Genomic DNA, 26,746 nt, shown 5'->3' on the forward strand with positions numbered 1-26,746 from the left:
TAGTCCTCACTGGTAGTTCAGGCTGTTCAGAAGGGATAAATCAGGAGCAAACTAACCACATTAAGTTAATCAATTACTACCTCAAAACTATTCTTAACCTAAAAATGGGACATCTTGTGGATCAGTCTGTCTGACTGCCTGCTACTTTTTCCACCCTGTCATTGTGCAAGAGGACTGCCTTTTTAACAAAGTGATGATACATTTTACAAGGTCCAATTTTTCAAATCAAAAGCTAGAAGTCTGCTTTGGAGCTCCATTTTCTTTCTAAGAGTCTAATGAGGAGGGACAGGCAATTATTATTATTTATTTCACTAATTAGCTAGATAATCATTCATTGTAAAACTCTTCTATTTTAAAAATATGTTCCTTGTACACTTTGTTTAACACAGTTTCCCTTTTATCAGACTGAACATTGTGCCATATCTTTTATTAGGGGGCAATAGGGGGGCACTTGGAGGGAAAAAAAAAAAAGAATAATTCTTGATCTGTGAAGATAATGCAACAAGAGGCAACAGTCCATAAAAATACCACCTTTCAGTCTCTGAAGACATAATGCTTTATGATAACCATAAAACATTTTAGTACAAAATAAATTGCTGTCCTATTCAAATCCTTAAATGTACTACAGTGGATGTCACCGAAGACATACAGCTATTTTTTTCCAATACTGAGATATATTTTGTCATAATTTGTAGCGTAGATGACAACCTTGCACACATGATTGCCTTTTCTTGCTTAGTTAGCTTGCCAAGGTCAGAGTCCTTTGGCCTTTTATGGATGTAGAACTATTAGGAAATAAACAGGATAACCAAGTAGCATAAAAAGAAAACTTGTTTCCTTAACTTGTTAGTCATATACCCCTTAAAAATGTCATAGTGTTATGAGTATGTACTTAGTGAAAATGACTTCTTTACAAATGATTCAACATTCTTCTCACTTTTAAAACATACAGGTGAATTTTCTCATTCTTTTATTTCTGCCTTGTTGAAATTTGCTTTAGTTTGTTTTATTTCTTCTTTCTAGCTAACAGCATATTGATACTGGAGCTGCTGGGAGGACAATGAATGGCAGTTAAGGGAAAATACTGCAGCTACAATTCAGACCAGAAGTCTTGAGCCAGGTAAGCACTTCATTTTCCCCATAGTTGAACTCTTCAGATGTTACTTCATGTCATGCCACTGGTGAGGTCTTTGGAATGGGCATCCTCAAGGGTTTTTTAGAATTTCCTATTCTTTTTTTTTTGTGTCAAAACAGTGTAGAAGAGGTTTAAGAGGTTTTATTTGAAAGTGTTTTTGTGTTTCTTCTGCCTCTGTGCTGAAGTCAGACATCATGGAAAGAGTACAGGAAAATGCTAACAATGATGATGTATTTGGCAGTATCATTCAGGAGATACACCACCACATATAAAAGTATTCACCTGTGCTGATTTTGTTAAATTTGGTGTAAAATATCATACTTCATTGAATGGAATGAAAAAAAAAAAAATTGCAAAGATCTATATGGAACCATTAAAATGTATTAAGACCTGGTTGGTGATGTTCATATAAATTCTACACAAATGTGAAGGAAAATAAATTTTAAAACCATTTTATATATTTGCCTTCAAAATGCACTGGAGTTTTTGAAATGGAAAATTGGTCATAATCAAACTTTACTGTGTTAGGATGAAACTGTTTGTCAAAGGAAGACAGTGGAGTTTCTAAGGTAAACAAAAAATCAGCCATGAGTGTTCTTTCATGTGGTGATTGGTGGTGATACTGTATTTTAAAATGAAGGTTTTCATGTTCTGTGGAAGTCCTTTTATTCTGTGGTGAGTGAGCAGAGGTTGCTACTGTTCAGCAATTTGCCAAATATCCTCAGAGGTTTGATGCAGAATTGCCCAGTAGTTTGCTTTGAATAAACTTTGCCCTGGATAAAGTGTCCAATCTGAAATGAACAGAAATCCACATGGGTTTAAGGATCTGAAACAAGTCTATTTGAGTTTCTAGACCTGTGAATTTGCATGAACCAGCTCCTATGAATCTCTTGGCAGGACAAGAATTTCTGGTCCTTGTTTAATTATTGCTTCAAATCAGTCACGTTTTCTTAAAAATTACTTATAAAAGGTCTTAAATGATTTATTCCCTTACCAATATAGTAAAGATTGTGCATTTGGAAAAGGGACATTAGCCTGTAATTCATGGATAAGAGAGGGTTATAAGCAACCTTAGCAGCCTTTTGAACTTGCAGCCATACATTACAGGATCTATAACGTATAGATCCCTTATTAAAACATTTGGAAACATGTAATTACTGTAACATGACTTTCTTGATGTCTGCATTGTGTGACTGGCAAGCCATACCATATAAGAAAATAGTTACCCAGGGAGATGGGGATGCTGGGGCTTTTGTTCTCTATTTTTTAACATTTTCCCAGTTGTTTATCATTGATTGTTGGCAGTTTATTTTAGATTTTACAAATAATAAAAGCGGCAGTGGTAGTAGTGTTTGGCTTTGGGATACAACAGACATATTTTATCTAAATGACAATATTTAGCAACAAGATTGCTTCATTTTAACTTCACTGCATTTCTTAATCCATGGGAACTATAATTTAGAAATAATGAATGCAAGAGGGTGAATATATGGCTTCTATTAATTCCAAATAGTGCTTCTTTCCAGCACTTTTTAATTATTTCAATATACTTCTCAATATATTTAACTGCAGTGGAAAAAATCATTCAAACCTCAGGCCATTTACCATTACCAGTGTATCTGTGACTTTCCGTCCAAATTACTGCACTTCAGATTAACATTTCAAGTTAACCTGGTTTTCTTGCTTACTAGAAAACACTACAGTAGTCAAGAAAAAAGTTTTGAAAGATGCAGGTTTCGTAACAAATTAACATCATAGAAGACAAATTGATGAATTACAGGTTTTGTGTGGAAAAAGTGTTAAAGAGCTGACTTAAACCCAAGTATGGCAACTGTCTTGCACCCTTCTCTTACCTTAAAATGACAATTTCACAGAGAAGCAAGGATCCACAGTAAGGTTTTCTCAATCACTCAGAACCATCAGCTCTCATGTCTTGTTTGCATATCACATATGCTGGCACATGAAGCACTGTAAGACCAGGTCCTCTCATTCTGTACCTTTTCATTACCTGTATTGTGGATCTGATGTTTTATTTTGTCTTCTCATAGAATGTAATTTCTTTTGATTTTTTTGAGATGAAACACTAAGTTCCTTCCTTGTTTTAAACAGAATCATTCACAAAATTTTGTACTGGCACGGACTGGTGACAGAAATATGCCTGTTTATGTCATGAGGCTTATAAATGCTGGACACAGAAAAAGCATGTAGCAGAAAATAAGTAATCTTTCCCACCTTTTCCTGACTGTACTCAAAACCTACTAATAAGAAGTTGCGTATTACTCAAAGCTACATTTTGTTCTGGTAATCGAATTCCATGGTTTGGTATGCATTTTAGATTGCATGATCTGTACCTCATGACTGCACTTCTCCTGCCTTCCGATGACCTGAAAGCAAGCGTGAATACTGGCAACTAGAAAAATAGGTGTATATATTAATGTTTCCCTTTTTTGGCATTCCTGTGTACATGTCTATGTTCAAACAGACTTGGACCGTATGAAGAAGTAGTTCAGACATTGCAATGTGTTGGATAATATGCATGTGAACAAATAAAGCCCACTTCCTTGATGCTTAAAAAGAAAAGAAAGGGAAAAAAAAAGAAACTAAACTATTTGATACTGGTCAGCAGCTGGTTTGTACAGCAATGAATATGTGTTATCTATTTTTTAGACTCTGATCTTTCAGTAGGAATCAAAATACCATTTAAAGAGCTGTATGGAATCTATTGTTTTTTTCATGAGACCAGAATTAATGTGCTTCTTAAGATGCTCAGGGCAGGCCGATGCTGACTGTGGCAGAGCAATGTGTATCCATACTGTGATTTGCCATCAGCTTAGCTTGCTTACATTTCTGCCTGCCACAGTTGCTGGTGGTGAGAGAAAGGAAACCCAGGGCTGACATCTTTGCTGTGCTGTGCTATCTGAGCAAATTTTGTTAACGTGGAAAGGGTAGTGAGAGCTCAGAGAAGACAAGTTACTTTGTGAGGTGGTTTCAAGAGCTATACTCTACAACTGACAGGTCTATATTGTTGAATTCCTTCAGTGACTCTAAGGTTTGTTTTCCTGTTTTTCTTCAAGCTGCTGTGTATTCTGCTTTCTTTCACACTTGCACATAAACTCCTGACTTTCTTCACGTCTCCTAAGCTGCCACACCACCTGTTCTTATTTTTGTGCTGTCTTCTTTATACCTGTGATAGCTTGTGTTTTTTTTCTCATGTGCTATATTACTGGTTTTCCTCCATTGAAGTTCCTCCAGTATAGGAATCCTGTTTTGCAATGGCACTCAGAGTTAATCTCTCAAAGGAGCTCTTCTTCAAAAGAAGTATGTGTTTGTTATTGAGCTTTCTAATTCCCCATGATTCTTCTCTAAGCAAGTGCCAGCTGTTGCTGATAGCAGTCAATAGGAGACTGAGTGATGACAGTGGATCAAGCGGCAAACTCTGCTCAGCTTCCATTCCAGATACTATGAAAATTTCCCAAATCAGAGTTCATAAGGGCAAATAAATCACAAAGAAACTGGCATGCGTACATCAAAGAGCATTTTGCAATGGAGGACTGGCTCACCTGAAGGATGTCTGGCCAAAATGACCTCCCAGAGAGAGAGAATAGACATTCATCATGTTTTTCTCTACTGGGCCACAGCTTCTCATTTTGTGTTCCATGTGCTCCATGATGGGCATCTGGTATGTGGGATACGTGCTGTGGTTCTCTTTCCTGAGAGCCAGTGAGCCTTCTAAGGTGATGGGAAGCATGCAGTGGTTCAAATCAATGCATATCCATGCTCAAAGAGTTCAGCCTGTATTCAGCCAAAACAGTCAGGAGCCCAACTGAATTATTCAGATTATCTTAACTGGATACTTACCAATCACTCCAGTTGAATATCACATGTGGAGAATTAAAAGCAGTGACATTGTCAGAAACTTGTGTAGGTATGAAATCTCCTTATTAGATAAAAGTTATGGTTGCTAAAAATTGCAGGTTAGTAACTAAGACTTTGCCTTCTGTGTCTTCAAAGTATTCTAGCCAATTTATGGACAACTGTGTGGTCATTTGTTGGCTCAGGATCTCAAAGATTAGGAACTCAATAAATAAAATATGTAATAACTGTAAAAATAATACCTCTATTTAATCATTTCACTCCCTTCCACCTGCTTCCAAAGAACAAAGTTTCAGGCAAAAATCCCACATGTCAAGTTTCATCTCTATTCACATATTTCTGAGTGAATTGCAACTCCCCACTGCCCCTCCCTACAGGAGTTCATAGATGTGCAGCAAGACCTTATTATTCTGTTTATGATAGGAGAGTCTATTCTAGTACATTGGGGTGCACAGTAAATCCATCTACAAAATTAATTCTGGGAGGGTGAGAAAGAGATGCAAGTAAATTCTGTAATGATTTACAGTTTGAAGACACAGCTGATATGAAAATAAACATTGAATCAGTTTCTTCTATATGTCTTAGTTCCATTAGAATAATGACAGTAGGTGACATTTTTCACATTTTAATTGGTGTTTTGCTGATTTTATCAGAATTTCTGCTGATCAAAGCAAATTGGCTATTTATTTTGCAGTGATGCTAAATAATCAGTGGAAGTTTAATGTACCGTAATGAATTTTAAATATCCTCCTAGTGATTACAAGTGTGTGAATCTAGACTATCTCTCTTTTTCATAACAGTTAAAATAATTAATTACTTGAGTAGCAGAACAAAGGTAACATTTAATATAATAACATTTTCTTTGAAATATTGCAGTGCATGTTTTATAGTACTGTCTCAAATTAGGAAAGGATAATTCTGACTGATGCATTCCCCTGCATGCACACAGCTCACTTAACCCAATCCTGGCTGTATATTTTTTATAGACTGATGGTAAATACCTTAATTATTAGTTTATTTCAGTAGCTTGCTGAATGATTATTTTTAACATTATTTATACTTCAGTGACTTTCTTTTAATTGGTTTATGCTATTTGTCTATACAGATCTATCAAACAGATGTAAAAAATGTTAGTGGTGCTTTTTATTAGTGGTGCTTTTTATGCCATAGTATTGTTTCCTACCAATCATGGCATGCCATAAATCAACCTCACGAGTACAAAAGGACAAGGGAAGTTGTTTTTTTTAAAAGTAGCAGGCTAATTGAAGTAGTTTGTTTAACTCCATCATGCAATTCCTCACATATCCTCTCATTCAGGAAAGAACTTCATCATTCATTTAAATGTTTAGTAATAGATCATGTACCCTGGATTAGAGTATTAGTCTTTGAGGACCTAATCCCAAGATGTAAAGAATTTGGCAGCACTGTACTTATAATGCACATCTCTAATCAGGCTCTGATACAGTTTTAGACTCTGCAGTGTATGCTTCCATACCTTATTCTGAACTGGACTTGGTTCAAGTGTATTGGTAACATGTGAAATGTGAGATTAATGCCTGGGATTGAATGTGTTTGTATTTATGGATGTTAGTTCAGGCAAGGCAAACAATCAAAAAAGCCCTCCTTCTCATTGTGGAGAAGTTCAGTTCTGAACTCAAAGTGGGCATACTCATTTCACAGAAGGCTGGTGTTTCTGAAGATGCTTGATATAATTTTAGCTTCAGTACACACATATACATTCTTCTAATACAGTAATTACTTTTTTTGGATGAAATCAAGAGCAAAATAGTTAACGTTAGAGTAACATTCACATTCATACAAATTCATACCTTCTGTTGAGACATTGTTGAGAGAGTTAACCTAACTCCAGTGAGTTTTAGATCTAGTTTGAGAAATAAATTTAGTTAGTCTGCAGCTATTCTGGATTTGAAGGAAAATTACACAAAATGGGAACTGCATCATTAACTTACCAGCAGACGGTTTTATTCTGTCTTGTCTTTGACTGTTCCAGAGATCTCTAGGTAGACACGACTAATGTATGGAGGAGGTTAAAAAGGGTTTATCCACGCACATGTGGAGAGACCCCAGAGATGGCTGACAGCAAGCAGCAAGCTCTGCATTTTTTAGCCATATGATTGCTCTGGTTCTGGTGACCAGTAGATTCTCTGCATCATGCTCAGCCATTTGCCAATCTGGTAAAATGTTCCATTTAAAGAAACTTGCAGAGCATGAGCTGGGCACCTACTTAGAAATGCCCTGAAATGGCTTCATTTCAGAAATTGCCCGTTGTCTTATGTCTAAAAAATAAAGCATTCCTGGATTATTCATTGCTGAAAACTTTGTCTCTTAATGTAACAAATAAAAACAAAACACAGAATTATAACTAGTTTCTTCTATTTAAACTAGTCATTCTGACATGCTGCTGAGAAGTATGTGGTTATGAGGTACCAGTTTGTATCTGATGGACAGGAAGCCAGTAGAGCCTTCCATAATTAAAAAAAAAAAAAATCAACAGGCAAAATAAGCCTAAGAGATTATTTATCTCTGAAATATGTTGAGTTGTACCTTTGCTACCACAGCAAAATGGATATAATATTCCCAAAATAATACTAATAAAAAGCTTACTCGAGGGCATTATACAAGAAGACACTTATAAAGGAAAAGGAAAATCACAGATGTGTTCTGGTTTTGTTTGTTGAGCTGTTGCTTCTTGTAGTACATTTAACATGTGAAAAAGGCAGAGCTGTGATTTGTGGAATAAGGCTGATTTTGTACCAAATATTTTCTGTACTTATCAGTAGCTATGCTGGAACCTGTCTGGTCTGTTGGGGTTTGGTAGCTTGAGGAATTAATGAATATTCATTCCTTTTCCCTGGGTACAAAGTAAAATAACTAGTAATTAGTATAATATTTAATACTCCTATTCAAAATAAATAAATCTTTTGTGGAAAAAAATCTAATTATTCTAATGTAGCAACTTCTGCGTGTGTAACTGAAATTGGATGTGCTGTTTTGAAAATGCTTTTAAGCCCTCATTTACATGTTTTCAGATCAGTTAATTATTCCCCTTGTATGCATAAAACAGAACTCTGGATTGTACTTGCATATATTATTCATTTTCCTATCTATCTTCTAAGTTTAGCTGATTCTAATATTTTAATCTTACATTATTATTATTATACCAGTGATATTTGTCTTCTGATATGAAAGTTATTATTGTCTGCACTTAGTTTTATGCTCATTTTGAAATGGCTTACATGGTAACTTGAGTCTTGTATTTTGCTTATTGTAGTAAACTAGTCACATATTGTGTTTCTGTGAAAGCAGTGTGTCTCAGGGACCTTGGCATTTGCTGGTGAGGTCGTGAGCTGGAGGGAAACACAAAGGATAAAATCGAAGACAGGAACCTCGAAGCTGGTTGCCAGAGTCAGAGTGAGGGAGTTATCTACTAGGGCCTGATCCAAAGCTTGCTGAAACCTGCAAGAGGATTCACAGTCAACTTCAATGAGACCTTTCATGTTTAGTTCAACATTAGTTGCTGAATTCAATATTTCCATGGTTCTGTTAGATTGTCATTTCCACAGTCACTAGATCTAGCTTGTTCTTCCTGGCAGTGAAGATGTAAACAGGGAGGTGTTTTACACCAATGAGCCCTACTGCAGTTGTACTGTTTCCTTTTGGGCTTTGATATGTACAAACCATCTTGGTCTCATTGTACATTGCAAGTACTTTGACTGCTCTCTGTCCTCTTTGTAGATTATAAAGATATGAAGTGTGGTAGTGCCTGAGAGTCCTTGTGCAGTAGTTGTACAAATACATAACTTAGAAATTGTGTTTACCTTCTGTCAATTCCTGTCCCCTTTAGTGTTGATTTCCTTCTTCTATGGGTAAATCTTAAAGGCACAGGACCAGACCATCCCCATGTGCCAAAAGATGATCTGGTAGGGAAGGGGTCTGGCCTGGCAGAACAGACTGCTTTGTCTGGAACTCAGGAAAAAATTGGAGAGTTTATGACCTTTGGCAGAAGGGGCAGGCAGAACAGGAGTGCTGCAAGGATCTTGTGAGGTGATGCAGAGAGAAAATTAGAAGGACCAAAGCCCTGTGATGGTATCAGAGATTTAGCTCACCTGGCAAGCAAGGGAAAATCCATGTCTTGAGAGGGAAGATGTTTCATTACAGAGAGCTGTTAGAAATGGAATACAACCTGCATTCCTAACCTGTGTGTGTTGACAGTTGCTATTTATGGGTGCCTGTTGGTACGACGGATGGAGTTTAAGGCTTCTTCCATCTATGGCTTAAGTTTGGTGAGATAGTAACCAGAAATAGCTTCTTACTAATTTTCTGCCCTCCGCTCTGGTTTATTTTATGTGTCTCTTGTATTTCAGAAAGAAAACTAAGTGAAACTTCCTAGGCACTGGAGATTTTACTGACACTGCCATGTCACATCTGTTCTTGTGGTTTTATTTTTGGATTTGGGTTTTTTATACTGGGAGATTCGATTTCTTGTAACTTTTGGCTAAGTTGAAAGGGCTTGGGCTGCAGCTGACAGCCATGGAGTATGAGGAAGGGTGATGTAGTGCTTCTGTTGGGTAGAAATTCAAGTTTAAGGATGCCAGAAAGGACTACATTAAATATATGCAAAGGATTGAGGAAGAACTGTGTAATACAAGGAGTAGTAAATGCTAGGGAGGAGTTAAGAGGCAAAGATAAGCAAGCAGCTAGTTTAAATGAGGTTAAGATACCACAGCACTTTATGGGCACATGCAGAGGAAGGATTTAAAGGATGCTGATCAAGCAGGAAATTGTACTAAATTGACATAATAGAATTTTGTTGCACCAAATAATTATTTTGTGCCTCACAAGGCATTATCCTCTTTTCTAAGATATATAAGAGAACACAGAACAAAAACTGCCAGAGCTGTTATTAGCAAGGTATGGGGTTTCGATCTGTATAGATCAACTTATACACAGGAAGCTACATTAAAAGCCTGTGACTAAGCTTACTAAGTCAAACCCGAAATGCTGACTTTACTTACCTTTATGGTAGGTAGTGCTGACTTTATATGTGTGTTAGTATCATGATAGTACTTTTTTCCACAAAATCCTGGCTATTTTGGGGGCCTGGAATATATGGTGTTTAGTAGCTTATTTTCCTTATTCAAACATGGCATATTTATTTAGTAAGTGCTTTTCAAACTTTGCTTTGAAGAGAGAATTACTGATTTGCCCAGGAGTCTATTCAGTTTTTCAAACGTTAATGAAATTGCTTTCACCTTTATCAAGAGAATGAATAGGATTATCCCCATTATAGAGATTACTACATGAGGTACAGAGTGTTAAAAAGTAATCTCTAAGTTTTCATGCACAATTCAAGATACAAAGAACTTATTTTTATCATTTTCAGCGTTAAATATCATGTTTGTATTCAGATACAACTCCCTTTGAATTTGGGCACAAATTGAGATTGCAGCAAGTAAGATTTTGAGATCTCAAATAATGAACCTTGAAATGAAGTATGTGCTATGGAAAAGGATCTCTTCAAAGTTGTATTTAATCTTACTTTTGTAGAACTTACTGTTTGGGAATAAAGTCCGGTTATCCAAAGCAAATTCAAGTTCATTTAATTTTTTCAGTACCCCTTTTTCATGTTTTTCATGTGTTAGCCTTTGCCAGATGCTGGCAGATCTTCCTTTCTTTGCTTTTGGCTCAGATTTTCAAGGCTTTCCCATCAACTAGTATGACTTTGTTTTTAAATGAAATAGTAGACTGATAACAAGGAGCCAGAGTGATGTTTTTTATCTGCTTGCCTGGAGTCTTGCCTGTATACAAGGAACTGAAGAATTATAACGGGGAAAAGAGAGGCTTATTGATAGTAAGTTTGAGAAAGCCTTTTTCTTCCTTTTCAGTGCTGAGATGTCAGAATGACAGTTCTCTGTGTGGATGGCTCGAAATTCTGTTTCAATTGTGTATTTTGTGCCAGGTACTGGTGGAGTTTATCAGTAAATTATAACTGAACTAAAGGTAATAAGCTATCATCAGAACAAACTGGTCTTTTTTTTCTTATTTATCATAGAATCACTAAGGTTAGAAAAGACCTCCAGGATCGTTGAGTCCAACTCATATTTGGGATCTCTAAGTAGGTGTCTCTCTACAGTTTGTTTCTATGTTTCACTTTGCCCTTTCTTAATAATTTATATTTGAAATCTGCATTAAAGTATATCAGTGGAATAATTAATCTATGTATGGGTTTACTATCCATAAGTGAGTAAACACTGTATTCCTGAAGTCAGAGGGAGGTGGACTCCTTTTATTCCTCCTGTGCTGTAGCTTTGATTGTAGCACCAGGTAATTGTGCCTCTCATGAAGTAGCCAGTCATTTGCCAGCAGTTCCCAGGAAATCAGAGACTTGTGTTCAAACCTTCTTCACCAGCTGGCCTGATTCACCTCTTTTGTTCCTCTTCTTACTGAAATGAAATTGCAGTAAATGACTCAATAAAAGATAAATACTTTATTCTGATGACATATTTGGACAGGTATAACCTTTCTCATTTTGCTAACCTAATTATTATTAGTTTCACAAAATGCATTGTTGTGATGAACATATTTTAAATGCTTCATTTTTTTGTAATAGTGAAAGAAATAAGTATCTGTGAAAAACAATCAGACTAGATATGGTCTTATTTTGTATCTGGTTTGCATTGATCATTTCTATATCTGCTTTTCAGAGAGGCATGCCAAGTTTTGTCAGTAAATTTCTGTGTTTAAAAAATGTTAGCAGAGAAAAATGCATAACATTTTACATATGAAGGCTGTTGCAATCTCCACAGATTTTTACCTCCTTCTCTTCATAGAGGAAAAAAAATTAAAATGCAGTATTTGGGTTAAGAAATATTTTTTAAACTTTCTATATTCTCTCTCAACTTTGAGAAGATGATTGTGAAAAAGAAAGTAGAAACTGCAGTCCAAAGTGTTGAGCATTCTTTGGACTTCCAGTATTCCATAAAGAGAAACTATCTGCCATTTGCACAAGGTGAAGAGATTTGACATATCTTACAGCTTTTTTGTATGTTATATTTTTTCAATACTTCTCCCTAATAAGTCCAAGGAGACTTGAGGTACCTATCCCTTTATGTTGAAATAGGCAGGTCTTTGAAAAATCATTTTGAGGTGAGTGCCTTTACATCTGCAGAGAATTTTGGTGGAACTGAAGCCATTTTCCTGATATACCTAGGGTTGCACATTAGATTAAATTGAAATTCATATCCCATTGAAATATGGAAAGTATTAGGTCATATGAATGTTTTAAAATCTGTGAAGCCATATATTTCTGACTCCTGCTTTTATGCATCATGACCTTTCACACCAGGGATTTGCCAATACTATCTGAATTTGTTCCATAAAAACAGTTCATATGCTTGGTAATGTAGGGAGCAAAAGCCTCTGGGAATCACTTTGCTGCTGGGCATGATTGCAAACACCCTTCTCCTTCCAAACACCCACTAGTCAGGTAACTGAGATATACTATTATTGATCTGCAGATGTACCACTGGGCTACTCACTTGACATACAAAATGTGTCAAAATTTGCACATCAGTTGCAGCAGTTACTTCAAAAATCGCACTTCTCTATGAAAATAAAACAGAAAATCTCATGTCACTTCAACACCTCAGCAATGATTCTATTGCTTCAGGCACCTGAGATGTGATAACTGTTGGCATTTTCATTCCAAACCTGCCTTTTGAGAAATTTAGAAGAGCATTGCCAATTCAACCAGTTTGAAGCAACCATAGCATGCACAAATGGGACAGAAATCTGGCAGCTGTACCCATCGGCTGACAGTTGCTTGCTTTCTGCTTGCACTTGTCATCCTGCTTCTTGTTTCTGCTCTGTCACCATTATTTTGTAAGCTACAGTGTTGCCTTTTCCTCAGCTGTGTACATTAAATTGTTTCAGAAAGCTGCTTTGGCCTAAATATATTGTACCCCATTACATGCCCAAATCCAAACCAAGATATTAGTTTTCCTTTATGCATTCACCCTAATGTATTTAGCCAGCTTAACATTTAAACAATGCTTTTCTTAAGTGAAAAAAAATTGTTCATCCACCTATGTGCCCTGCCTTCTGAATGCACAGCTCTAGGTGTCCACAGGAATTCTCTCAAGTGGGCTTGATTTGCAGGATCAAGGACTGACCTTGGAAGGGAATCTGAGAGTACAGATTATTGCTACAACTATTCTCACGAAAGACTTCCAAGTAGTGGTTTTCTATCACAACTCTGCAGTTGCTCGATTTACTATGGTTATTTGCCAGTTTACTATGGTGAGTTTCTCTCCTTCCATGAAAATGGACTTTCTAAGCTGTGAGTCAATATGTGGGGTTGTCCTGCTGTTTAGAGACAGAGAACTTCCCAGTTTAGTTTGTGCATACGAAACTGCAATCTGAATGCATTGTATTAAAATACAGATACTAAAGACTCCATTACATGGAAATAAGGCCTTTGCTAGCATTAACTGTATAAATTTAAACAGTTTTATACCACTCAGGAACTCACACCTGGATTTTCCTAAAGTGTGTTATAAATCTTGGTTTCTTTTCCAAGTGCCAGCTTTCACTGGCTGATACAACCTGCATTACAGTAAAACTCTGAATTTAGTAGTCTGTCTTCTGTCTACTGACTAAAGGCAAAACTTTATCCAAGTGCCTCTCATGACTTTCTGCAGTTGCATGTTCGTGTAGCTGACTCTGAGAGCTGGCTGTGTATTGAGAGAGAACTTAAATATCCCGATCCCATGCTGGTGAAGAATTAGTTTGTTATGGAAATGATGTCATTACAGTACTTGCTGGGGAGGGAGGTGATTGCTACCTTGTTCATAGTGTGCCCCACACTGGCTGATTAAACCACAAATGAAATGCCACATTGACAGGCCCATATTGCATGACACACTGAGAATCAGAGTGAATGACTGTGGATTAGTTTTGTTCCATTACTGACTTTATTAGGAGAATGGGTTCCAGTCGTGCTGTGTTTTGGTTTTTGTTGTCTGCATTCTGAAGCTGTTTTATCAGGCCCTGGTGCACTTGTAAGAATTTGATCTTCTCAAAGTCTTTTTTTCCTCTATTTTGGTTGCTTGGCTGACCTTGTTTTTATGTTAGTGAGGTTATTGATGGGAGTAGCCAATGAAATGGGTAGTGAACATGGGAAGCATTTTCAGAATGAGTTATTAAACTCCTGCCAGAGCTTGCATTTATTATAATTATCACAAAACTATTATGTTGCCCCATAAACTTGCATGGTGATTTATAAACTTAGGCTTAAATTTTGCTAATGCGTGTGTGCAATTTTTTTACTTGGAGGAAAGATGCTATAACTATACTTGCTATATGGTAGGTTCATTATGCCAATATATTCAGGAGATATTTCCTTAGACTGGAACTGTGCCACTAAGGGATAAAACTCACATTTTTAAAGCCTCAGTGAAATTTAGTTTCAAAAATGGTAATAGTCTAATCTTGAAGAGTTCTAAATCCTTCTCATGCTTTTTAAAACCAATGGGAAAACAAGATAGTCGTCTTCCTGCACAGTGGATTCTAAACAAGAAATACAAAAACAGTCCTACAGAAAGGTTCTTTCCTGGTTTTCTTACCATTTTATGTAGGAGCAACAGCAGCAGAAGGTCTTTACCTTGTTTGATGTTACATATTTCCGTATTGTTTAAAATTCTTGCAGCTTTTCCAGTATTTGGAGTTCTGCTAGAACAGCTGTTATTAGCCAAATTTGATTAGATTTTTTAAATTAAATTTTATTTACAGAGTGGGTTTTTTTTTCATTAAATTAGATTTTTATATTCTTGACTTAAATCACTGAGTTTCTAAATCTCTTCACTCAGCGTCAGAACTGTGCTCAAGGTGAAGGAGGCTGAGTGACTGTGATTAGCAGGTGTCCAAGCTGCCTGTGCCCAGCTGAGACTCTAAATGTAGTGAGGAAATTGGGTTAATAGGGAGTGAGTGCCTCATTAGTTGCTCTCCTCCCTCCCTGAAACACATGAGGTTCTGATTTTGGCAAAAGTAGTAATCCCAATCACTAAGTTTTAGTCGATAGTGCTTGTCAGCACACAAACAGTTCAACAGACTTCTAGGATCCAGCTTAGAGCCTGTGTCTTGTCTGCACCCAGCACCAGCAAGTGTCTGAGGTAAGATGATGTTTTAAATACACTTGAATCTCGATTAATAGATTTGCATCTCAGACCTGGATTAACTGTTAGGTATTTAGACATCATAATGGGAATTGTATACTGCATCAGAACATGAACAGCCAAGATACTTTCCAATAGAGTAAAAACATGAAAAGGAGATGATTTTAGATTATGACTTTGAATAATCTGACCTGACCCAGTGTAACTTTTTTCACAATCCACATTTAACTTTGGCGATAGGTGTGAGCAGAGGAGAAGGATAAATGTGAATCAAAATACACTTAGGTTTGTAAGTTATTAAAGTTTTAGTAACACAGAAACGTACTTATAACAGCTTTGTGCTGTGCCAAAATATTTTGTGTCTTCTGAAAAGGATATGTTTTTATTCAAGTTATTTTTCAAACTTCACTTGGAAAGATTGTGTATAATTATGAGAGATTTTGCCTAAATCATACAAAGGGAATTTTCAGGAAAATAGCTCCATAAATCTTAGGAAATGCAAAACTAACAGACATGTGAAGGATTTGTATTTAGAAAAGAATCTCCCAGTGGGTTGCTCTCAGCAGAAAATGAAAAGGTCATCTTTGCATTCAGTTGAACTATTAATGCATTTTTTGCTGATATAAGCAATTGTACAGGTACGGCCACTGTCATAGTCCCAGATCTCAGTACTGTAAATTAGCAAGGTTTTAACTTTGCTCCAAATATCATGCTAGCTCATTTTCATTATGAAAGAGATGGGGGGGAAAGAGAATGGAACAAAGCACCTATTGGCAAAGCACATTGTAATTGTTTAAGCAGGCCCCACAAGTCATGCATTTCAATTATTTGTTCAAAGCTGCCTGCAATTAAGAGTTGCAAACAAGGTTTTTGAATGCAAAGTCAGACAATTAAAATGTTTCATGAGTCCTTTAAAGAGAGAAGTTCTGAATTAGCACTTTCAATACACAAGACCTCATTTTCTAATCTCCTTTCCCTTTTACTCTGTGAGAGAGGAGATGTATATTTTTCCCAGAATTTTTTTTTAAGCCAGGCTGATCCTAGGGAAGATTGGATCATCCTAATCTTTGACTTGTACATTTGAATGTCTTCTGCTCCTTCAGAGATCATCCTTGTTGCTTCATAATGGTCCAGGTGCAAAGAAACTTTTCTCACTTCTGACTTGTTCTCGAAGGGGGGTCGTAAATCACTTTAAGCATCTCTCCTACTGCTTGCCCACTGCCCTCTCTCTCCCCCTCCCTCCCCCCACCCCTGATCTTCTTCCTTCCCCTTTGAAGAGGCAGAACTATTTTAGTGAGTGATTTGTGGCACTCGGGCACTTAGAGTGCAACCCCTGTGCTCCTGTAAGCTAACAGACAAGATGTGGGAAGCAGTGATGCATTGGCTTGTTAATGGGAGTTCTGTGGGTGTTGGTATTATATCTGTTGGTGGTGATCAGATTCCAGCTGCTCCCAGGGGAAGGCCTAACTTCTTTCTTTTTAACCATGAAAAACAGACTTAACTTCCCTACCCTTTTCAGGAGAACAGTGCTGCTCAGGGTTATTTTTTTCCTTGCTAATACCATTTGAATGCTGGCTGTTTGCATTTAGACCTTGTGGTTTGGGAGTTTGTAAGGCTTCCTGGTTGTTTTTTCTTGAATTTAGATGCTCAGAAGTCTATCACCTGAAAGCATTAGACAGGCTTTCCCCCTTCACTTCACAGCAGTATTTGTAATAGAATCGGTTTTGGTAATATTTTTGATGGAAATCAGTACATAGGTAAAGGTGAGAACAGGTATCAATTGAAAAAACTCTATCATAAACTGCAGAAGAAAACATCAAGTTAGCTAATGACTCTGTAAGAAAAGCAAAGACTACATGGCTTGTGATATGACTCAAGTTCAGTTGTCATTGAACTTTTCCTAGTATGTGCTGGCTTGGGTAAAGTGTTAATCTCAGAAAGGGTCATACCAAATGTGCTATTAAAGACAAAACATTTTACTGGTTAATTAAATAAGTTGTTTCTTTGTTTGTTTTTAATGGTTATTCCACAAGAACTGTGACACTCAAGGACGTTTGAGCTTACTGGGTAGACTACACTATATAGTTTCTGGAATTTCTTTCTAAATACACCATGATACTGGCAATGAGAGGATGTACTGGTTTGTTTGCAGTCATTCTGCTCATCAGGGTGTGCATTCATGGAGAGTTTTTGAAGGCAAAGATTAGTGAATTGCAGCATAAGGAAGCAAAGTGCCTGGAGTTTGTCTTATTTCTGCTGGATCACTCACAGTGAACTGTTCGTCAATGTGTGTCATCTGGCATGACCTTAAATATGCTGGGTTTAGCCAAAGTGCTTTTCAATAGCAGTATGGGTGTCTGAGAGGAGATGGCATGAGACCTCAGTAGCAGGCATAGATTACCCTTTTTCTTCTCACTATGAGATTTCTTGTTACTTGCTTTAAAGGAGCTGAGGTTGACCTGTTGCATGGGCAATTAGACTCTAACCTGTCCTAACTTTCTTGTTGCTTATAAGCCTTCAGTGTGTGTTGCTCCTCCTTCTTCAAGTAAAGCCTAAATGGTTAAAAATCACAAAATTTAGGCTACTGTGAAGGAAGTTTTGTTCATTGAGAAATATGGGAACTTGATGCCATCCTAATGTCTAGTTAGGGAGGAGCAATGTCTACTAATAGGAATTTTAAACTTTTTTCCAAAACAATTTGTGGCAATACATTTGGAGTCCCTGTCTGCATATCAGTGCTCTGTGTATGTATGGCAGGTCAGAGTGAATTTCAGAGGTGTGTGTTTATGAGAAGTACCTGCTGGTATGAAATGGTTTTATATTACTTACATAAATAGAAGTCTCCTTTCTTTAAAATAGACCCTATATATGAATCGAGGATTACAATAGAACACGTCAGAAATGGAAACTGACATATGCATATGTATGATCTTGGGACTAATCATTTGTTGTGGAAATAGGGTTATCTGATAACCTAATATTTTCAACACTACGCTTTCTGTTCTACACTTCTGGAGTAGTTTATCACTCAGCCTTAGCAGTAACAAAGATTATTCTACTGCTTAGGATTCTGGAATAGAGAAGAGGGGGGGCGGGGAAGAGGAGGGAGGGGAAGAAAGGAAAACCAGAGTTACATTTTGGTTGCTAAAGGAGAGTGAGGGCTGCTGTTATCTATTAGCATTTCTTTGCTTCAAGTATTGAGATGTCCTATTGAATCAGTATTGGCTCAGGTATGGAGTTAGCCTTTAAAGAAACAGAGGCAGATAGTGAGGTAGGACAGAAAACGTTCCTTGTCCAGAGGATGTGCCTGTGTTTCTGATCTAGGTTTGAGTTCGTGTCTGTGGTTTGTTTGTTTGTTTTCTGCAGTTAAATAATAGTTCCTAGATTAATGATCAAGGGAGTTTTGCTATTGTTTGAAAATTAAGAGGCTGTGTCACTATGTCTTGCTTAGATTGCCTATAGAGCAGGTCTAAGAAGTATTCTGAGAGCAACAACAATTTCCTCTTGAAAGGTGTGTATTTTAAGAACAGGTAGAAGTCATGGAAGGAACTGCAGTTAACCAATGTTTGTGATGCAGGGAATTGGTAATTGTTACTGGGATACTTGTATTCAACATCATTCTGCACCTGCCCTCCACTTTACACTATATATACATAATATATATATCTCAAGATCATAACACAACATTTATTGGCTTAAAAGTTACTTGGACATTGTCTCTACTGTATATCTGGTGCCAGGAGGAAAGTTTTTCTATGAATGAGGGCAGTACAAGCTCCTTTGACTACTGAGGCCAAAGAAATGTCTAAAGGACACCAGCTAATTTTGCTATTGATGTCTTTATAACTTCAACTAAAAGACAAATTTATAGCATGGACAATAATGGGGTTAAAGGCTGGTTTCCAGCACATGGAGCTTAGCAAATGTTGCTTGTACTGAACCTGTCATCTAGCACTTCAGTCACAATCCATCAATAATCTTACCACATATAATATTTTTGATAGGCATTTTTGTCTGCCAGGGATGCAAATTTAGTGGTCTAAATTTCTCTCAGTGTAGAGAACTTAATCAAACACAGCTCCTCTGGTCTCATCCCATAGAGGACTGAATTTCAATCAAAAGACAGTTCTGCATGAATCTGAAATGAAAAACATGATTAGTAGATTAATGGTCCTCAGCAGGGGAGTATCTGCAGTTCTTTGCCTGGGTTGGAGCAGTTTATATTCTGTGGGTTGGCATTATTCAGCTGAATCCCTCCCTTTATGCAGTGCTTCATCTACTCTGCAGACTGCACTGTCCAGCCTCTGTGCCGAGTCTCTGTTTCTCTACTAGAGAGCCCTATTGCTGCTTGGTAGTTGGGCCAGAAAAAAAAAAAAAGGCATTTGTTCTGTATGAGTTGCACTGCCATGTTCACTTCCAATACAGTAATTAGAGGCAATTCTGGTCAGCGCTCATGATCACACTCAGCTCTTTAGATCTTCATAGCACTGTGCAAACATTAACTAATTAATCTCTCCAGAAGAGATGGAAGGGTAGGTGGGAGTTTTAACTGTCGGCAAGGGAGTACTTCTAAGGCACTGCTCTCTGTCAACAGCTCCTGACCTAGCCCATGCAGTCTGGGTGGCTAATCAGACAGATTGGTGGTATCCAGAACAGTTAATCACCTGGGACAGCTGCCTGCTTTCCCTACCACCCTTTTGTTGCTCCAGGAAAATGGGATTATTCGAGTATTGTTTTCAAATGTATGGGGCTCTGAACTTCCAGTGTGACAAGAATGATTGTCTCAAAATTGGTAGGCTTTTGTTTGAAAGGCAGTGAGCATAAATCTGGCAGCTTTTTGCATGCAGCACTCCCCCCAGAGGCCCCTGATCTCCTTTGGAGATGGGGTTCAGCCAAACTTAGCAGCACCACTGCAAACACATGTACTGCTTATCCAGTGCTATGGAGAGAGCAGCACTGCAAGCACCCTGGTAGGTTTTCCAGTTGTAGACACACACTGTTAAAGCTGGCTGCTCTGCAGGGCTTCCATTTTATCTTTTTTCATGATGCAAGTTACTCTTTGGTTCTTCTGTTGTTACTTCTTGTTTTTTGCTTTATATGTCATTCTGGTAGTAGCAAAGCACCAGCCCCTAGGTAGCATTGAGAGGCCATTGAGAGAGCTTTCAAAGCTCTGGTAGTGCTGTGAGTTTTTGCACTTGAGTGAGTAAGGGTTTCCTCACCTTGTAAAAGGGAAGTAGCACATTCAGTGGTGAACTTTGCAAATAACAGGGCCAAATGCTGAGGAGCAGCTGCACCTTTAGGTGCCTTTGTCCTGTTAGTAGACCTAGAGAAGAAAACCATGAAAGTCTCACTTATCTGTTTATCTAGCTTGCAGCAGTCTGATGCCTTCTGCCACCTTTACTGATAATGGTCCCTTTGAAGTCGAGTACAAGTGTGAATTTATGGTTTTGTAAAGACTGGATTCCAGAACAGGTCATAAATTACCTTGTTAGACAAAGGCTTCTGGGGAAACAATATTGCCTTACAATCCCTCACTGTGTCATTATTCTGATGCATTTCTAGCACAGCAAATAATTGACCAGAATGATATGCTGGCTGGGTCGCCAGTCAGGCTTTGAAATTGTTTGTGTAAACTCTTCTAGCAAGAAGAGCAGGTTACAGAGCTGTAGTAAATTCTCATCATAACTCCTAAGATCAGTCTTGAGTCCAGGTAATTGTTAATATTCTGAAGCTGAAGAAAATTAGGATCTTTATTTGCTTGAAATAACATTCATTTAATTTGCTGCTGTTTCTTCTTAAAACAAGAAGGATTTTGACATGCCAAATGTCTATTTCAGGCCTTCTCAGGATGTGAGAGTAAAGAGTAAAATTATGCAGGATAATGAATGAATACATATCTTAGCTATGCATGAATGGGCCCGATCCTGAGGGTGACCTGCTTTAGGGACAGAAGAGACCTAATCCCCTCAGTTGAGCTCTAAGCCAGATAGCAAGGCGTTACACAATTGAGATGTGTGCTTGGAATTAATGTCTATCCTTGGTACATTTCTGCTTTATTAGACTTGAGCAAAATAGTTTGTATTTGAAGTGGAAAGCAGGTGGGTTATTTTGTAATAAGGGGAGATGCTTAAAAAAAGAGTTCATAGTGTATATTTGGATGCCACACTGAAGTTTCTCCAGAAAAAAGCACTTCATTTCTTTCTTTGGCAATATTGATCTTTTGGTAGAGGGAGACAGGTGCCCATGGAATCTGTAGCATAGCTGCCTCATGAACCAATTTCCTTGGGAAGACCTCATCCCCTATGATTTATCACAAAGGAGACACTTGAGTGACCTGAAACTGGACAGATAATACAGAGTGTGACTGACTGGTTTTCTGATGTGCGTGTTGTTCTCACACTGTTCAAAAGAAGTAAAGGATTTTGAAATGCCAAATGCAGGCATATTGGAATCCTCCTTTCCTTAGAAGGTGCCAGAGGTTTTGTGAGAGGATTTTCAGCTCTCCTGTAACACAGGTTTGCCCTGGTCCCTCTCTCTGAGGCCCACAGTGCTGGCTGGATTCTCTCATCTTCTGTTGCTGAACAAGTGGTGGGGGGGAAAGTTTGGACATCAGATTTAGTTAATCCATGGTAAAATGCATGCTTAATTTTACTATTCTGTTTTTCCTTCCCAATTCTGTTGGCTTGCTTATAGACTGTAAATGGTGACAGCACTAAACTGAGGGCTGCCTAGACTCCATTTCTGACTGTCATCTCTATGATCTGTTAATAAGTAAGTAAAAAGAAATGGCTGAACCTTTTCTGGAGAACCTTTCTTACTGAGGGTTGAAAAGGAACCGTGATGTAAAAGCAAAGCCGATAGATAAATAATGGAATAATCACTGAGACAGACGTACCAGGACATCTGTGAAAACACAGTGTATATCTATTGCAGTAAATTCCCATTGAATTATTCTCACTCACTGCATAATAGGTGGCTGTCCAGCACAAAAAGCTTTCAAAGTCTTTCTAAGGAGTTGCGTTGGATTGCTCTTATATGCCAGCTTTTTGTGATGGCCCAGAATAAGATATGTCTTATGGCTTACACACAGTAAGAAATTTGAAAAGAAGAGATTAGATTAGTTTCATTTGACAGTTTGGTTTCTGTCCAATCCATACTGATTTTGATAGACAATTAGCAGGGCAGGTAATGCAGTACATTTGAGGAGTAAAGGCTCTAATAACCCATGGACAGCCAGTTGGCCATAAAAAGCAGAATACTCTGTTAAAAAAAAAAAAACCACTGTAAAAACTTAGATTGCTAAAACTTTGATACTTCTGAAGAGAGATCTTAGAAAAGGTTGAATTGGCTTTAAGGCAACACATAGTTATGTAGTTGTACAGTACGCAGGATGAGGCGGTAATGTTGTTTTACCTAAGAAAGGGCAGGTATTCAGAAACAGCAAGCAGAACAGTGGCACAATGGAAATGAAAAGGTACTTGTAAACCTTCTATTGAAATGTTTGTTTCCTTTGGAGAAGGGGTGAAAAATCCTCAATGAGTAGACCTGTGGAATCATTTGCTGTTAGTTTTCATCTTGAATGCATTTTCTTAATTATGTTTTCTTATTTGCCTAGTGTGCTGGTTTGAGGCTAATTGGAATATTTTACTGATAGAAATTAAATCCTTAGCTGTGAGAAGAAAGAAAAAAAAAAACAACAGTACCCTATATCACTCGTTCTTCTGCTGAGAAATGCAACTAGTCAAAATATAGATAAGAAGCTTCACACTTCTCAGCTCTCAGTTCTGCTCCTTTTTTCTGGTGGTCTGGTCTCTGTGGTTGCCTCTGCCTTATCTCTAATGTGACCTAACCAGTTTTCCTCTCACCTCCTTGCCGTCTTTTGGACATCTCACCTCAGATCTCTAGATTTATCACATGAGATACATGTCTGTTCATCTGGTTATTTCTGAAGGGATGGAAAGTGGGGGGGGAGCAGAGGAGGTTTGAGTTGGGAGCCTTCCTGTCAATCTGATTGTTCTGGGAGGGGTATTGTGTTTCTGCATTACTTTTAACTCGTATATAACTGTGTCTATTTGTGTATATTGTGAATTGTGCTAAGCTTCCAGCTTGCCTGAGTCTAGTCTGGGTGATTTCATAAGAGTGGGAGGGTGGGTGACACCCAAACCATCACACTTGGCACTAGTATTGTATTCCATGGCACACAAAATATGGGTGACAAATGAAGCATTTGATGCACAATATAATGCAATTTGGAGTCAACAAGATTTCTGTCTCTAGAGTCTCTGGTGCAAGTAGCTCTTGCTGAGTAACAGATAACTGAAATCCAACTGCTGTGGTCATCTAGAGGGATCAGCTGAGTCACTGTCCCACTCTTCATGATTTTCAACGTTTTATCTTCCTGTAATGTGAGAGGAAGTGTGTTGTGGGTGTCAACAGTTTTATTTTTCTTCCCGTTCCTCTTGTTTTCAAAGGCCTGCTCTCACAAAGCAGGGTGTCCTGTTAGTGTCATTAATAACACAAATGTAGTAACGTAGCAGTTTTTGTTTTGTATTATGTTAGCAGGGAAACAGAAACATTAAGGACTAAGTAGTGATTCAAGATTTTTTTTTTCTTAATCTGATCTGTTACGGCCACAATTTAGAAGTTGAGCACAATTAATGGTTAGTGCTGCAAGTTCACAGAACTGTTGTACAAGCACAGACAACACAATTGCAAGAAGAAAAGAATAAAGCTGAGACTATATGCCAGGCAACACAAGAGACTGTGCAGACTCCTTTAATTGGGAAGAGGCATTGTTGATTAGTTAGAGCAGAGGAGAATCAGATCTCTGAGCTAATCTTCTGCTCAATTAGGTTCAACCCCCAGACAGGCCTATCTTGAAAATGGCCCCAGTAACTGCGACATACCTCAAGGGGAGGGAGGCAGATTTAACTGATGTTCAGAAGGTACTTTAAAGGGTTCATCAGGGGAGCTGTATTGCTCTTCTATGTTGAGTTAGTGTCGATGCATAGTTAATGCTTTTGCCTTAAAATTATTGTTTTTCAAATTTACTGTGTGCTAATGACAGGCTTAATTTTTTTCTAAGCACTGCTGCGTTGTTTGAGCTTGCAGATCACTGCAGGTATTAAGAAGGTAAAACTGGGGTCAAGTCAGATGTTATTACTGTTTGAGAATATTTTTAACAGAAAGTTAGGGAACTTCTAGTATGCCATCCAGATTTTTGTGTGATAAATGTTACTAATAATGAAAGTGAACAGCCAAAGCCGCACAGCCTTGTCAATACATGCCAGACACATATCATTTGGTTTATTACAGATACAGTCTTTGATCTTTCTTATGTTTGAAGACTTGATTAGGCCCATCTTGTTAAAGACATAGCACATGAAAGCTGGGAATTGGTTCCTTTTAATAGCAAAGCTCTTGAGGAAGAGCTCCTCAAATTAAAGAGTAGAAAACACTTCCTAAGGGCTGTGCAAACCTTCCCACACTCTGCTGAACTGTGTTTGCAAAATAGTCTTTCTTCACCAGTCTTTCAGTAGTGCTCAGAATTCTGGATTTGGCTTTTGAAGAGCTGTTTTGTGAGCCAACCTAAACAAACCTCTCAGGTACCAAAGGATAAGGAGATTGTGCCTACGTTGAATGCTCATGCACGGGAAGGACACATGCAGGCATAGTAGACTAAACCATGGATCTTCATAGCTACATTGAAAGATGCTGTTGTGCAGACTTGTCCCTTATAAGTCTCTATTGGTGTGTATTATTTGAATTCAGAACTTGTTTGCATTTGGTCATGGTTATCTGGGTTAGAGCAGGGCCAGTGTAGCTCATTCTCTCCTGTGAATATTATCCCATGCTGACAAACATATCAACAGGAATAGTGATTCCCCTACTTGTGTCTGGGGCGCGTGTAAGATTTTACTGATGAACACTGAACCGCACTCCACATTAAGATGTGATATAATGCCATTCCAAACTATTTATTTAATGTTAACTGCATTCTTTCTTTGGTCCAGTATTAGACAGAAATACATTTATATGTAGAATAAGAAATTATGATTGGCCTGAAAATATCACTTCTGTATAAAAATCAGAAGAGCTTCTGCATTGTTACACTTTCTGTTGCTTGGTTACTGGGTCATACAGAAAGTTGCATCCCAAAGAGAATGAAGTTAATTACCACTATTTCTAAATCAGCAATTAAAACCTCACCTCCAGATTTCCTGTATGTTTTACATTCCAGAAGTAGCAGCAGAAAAGAGAAAAATACTTCATTTGTGCTCCTCATACTCCTCCTGCCAAGAAAGTGGGCTCAAGGTAATGGTCAACCTTGCCCAAAGCAGCTCTTGTAGTAGTCTGGCATAAACATTTTCTAGGCAGCTGCTTGTGAAATAGTTTTAGAATGACTCTCTTTGGAACTAGTCAAGAGCTTTCCTGCCTCATTTGTCCTCAAAGTCACATTTAATTTCAGGGTGTGCTATGATGGTGACAATAGTTATAGAACTAGATGAAATCTTTATCTCAGGATAGCTAATAGCCTATTTTTCCTCAGCAGCATTCTTTTGTATTACTTCTGAATCTGTTATTACTTGTTTCTAAGAAGTGGCCTTCAGCTTGACTGAAGCATTCAGGTCAGCTTTTGCTTTATTAAAGCCATCTAATTACATTGAGCCAATTTCTACGCATACAGTCTGGTGCTTGATTTCAGGTCTGCAGGTGCCCATCTCCTGTTCACAGGAGCTGCTCTCTCTCTCTGCTCCCTGACAGAGGGCTCTTGCTGACACATTTTGCCTGTGGTGACTTAGGTATTTCTCTGTACTCAAAAAATTGGTCAAACTTCAATCAGCAATGGGCTTGCTTAGAAAAAATATCATAAAATTTAGTTGCATTACATTGTCTACTTTACTGTATGACACTGTGTATACTTAGTTTAGTAATGCAATATGTAGTGTCCACTAGGTTAGATAGACAAAGCTTTAATTTGAAGGCTTCAAATTTGTTTACATTCTTAATCCTGTCTGTTAAACCTGCTCCTCAAATTACTGCCTTCTCACAACCACAACTCCTGTGGAAATAAGAGCAAGCATTTTATTACCGTTAATCTCTCAAGGATGCTCTAAAACCTAAGGTGTTAGTGTTTGCTGGGCACATGACTGTACTTTTGGTTTGTTCATTTGCAGTTCTGAGGGAAAGTTCAGAAAAAAATTTTTGAGTAAACCAAATATTTTCTCTTGAGAAGTGCTTGCTTATTTTTAATTCTTCTGTGATATGGCTATGACAAAATTTGAAACTAATAGCTTCATATAAAAGAGTATAAAAGCAAGGAAGCAAAAGGCTCAAAACCCTCCCCCCCAATCCAAATAAACCCAGAAAACTTCATGCCTTAAGAAAATACTGAATTTAAACCCTGAATTTAATTTTAAAATATTTTCTCCAGGCATACCATTTTCCAAACGTGACATAGCTTTATAAAATGTTGCTGGGCTACTGGAACAATATTTTTGCTAATTTTTTTAATTATTTTTTTCTTTTTAAATCACTATTCAGT

At 37.7% G+C, this 26,746-nt stretch overlaps 1 long non-coding RNA gene across 2 annotated transcripts in view; it reads left to right on the top strand.

Moving 5' to 3' along the window:
* Positions 1 to 26,746, top strand: part of LOC135182885 (uncharacterized) — a 215,176-nt gene that overhangs the window by 42,836 nt on the left and 145,594 nt on the right. For both annotated transcript variants that reach the window (XR_010305332.1, XR_010305333.1), the window contains exon 3: positions 1,024 to 1,120. This is a non-coding gene — a long non-coding RNA (uncharacterized LOC135182885). The remainder of the gene's footprint in view (positions 1 to 1,023; positions 1,121 to 26,746) is intronic.

The sequence above is a fragment of the Pogoniulus pusillus genome, chromosome 17 (genome assembly GCF_015220805.1).
Source record: "Pogoniulus pusillus isolate bPogPus1 chromosome 17, bPogPus1.pri, whole genome shotgun sequence".
Classification (NCBI taxonomy): domain Eukaryota; kingdom Metazoa; phylum Chordata; class Aves; order Piciformes; family Lybiidae; genus Pogoniulus; species Pogoniulus pusillus.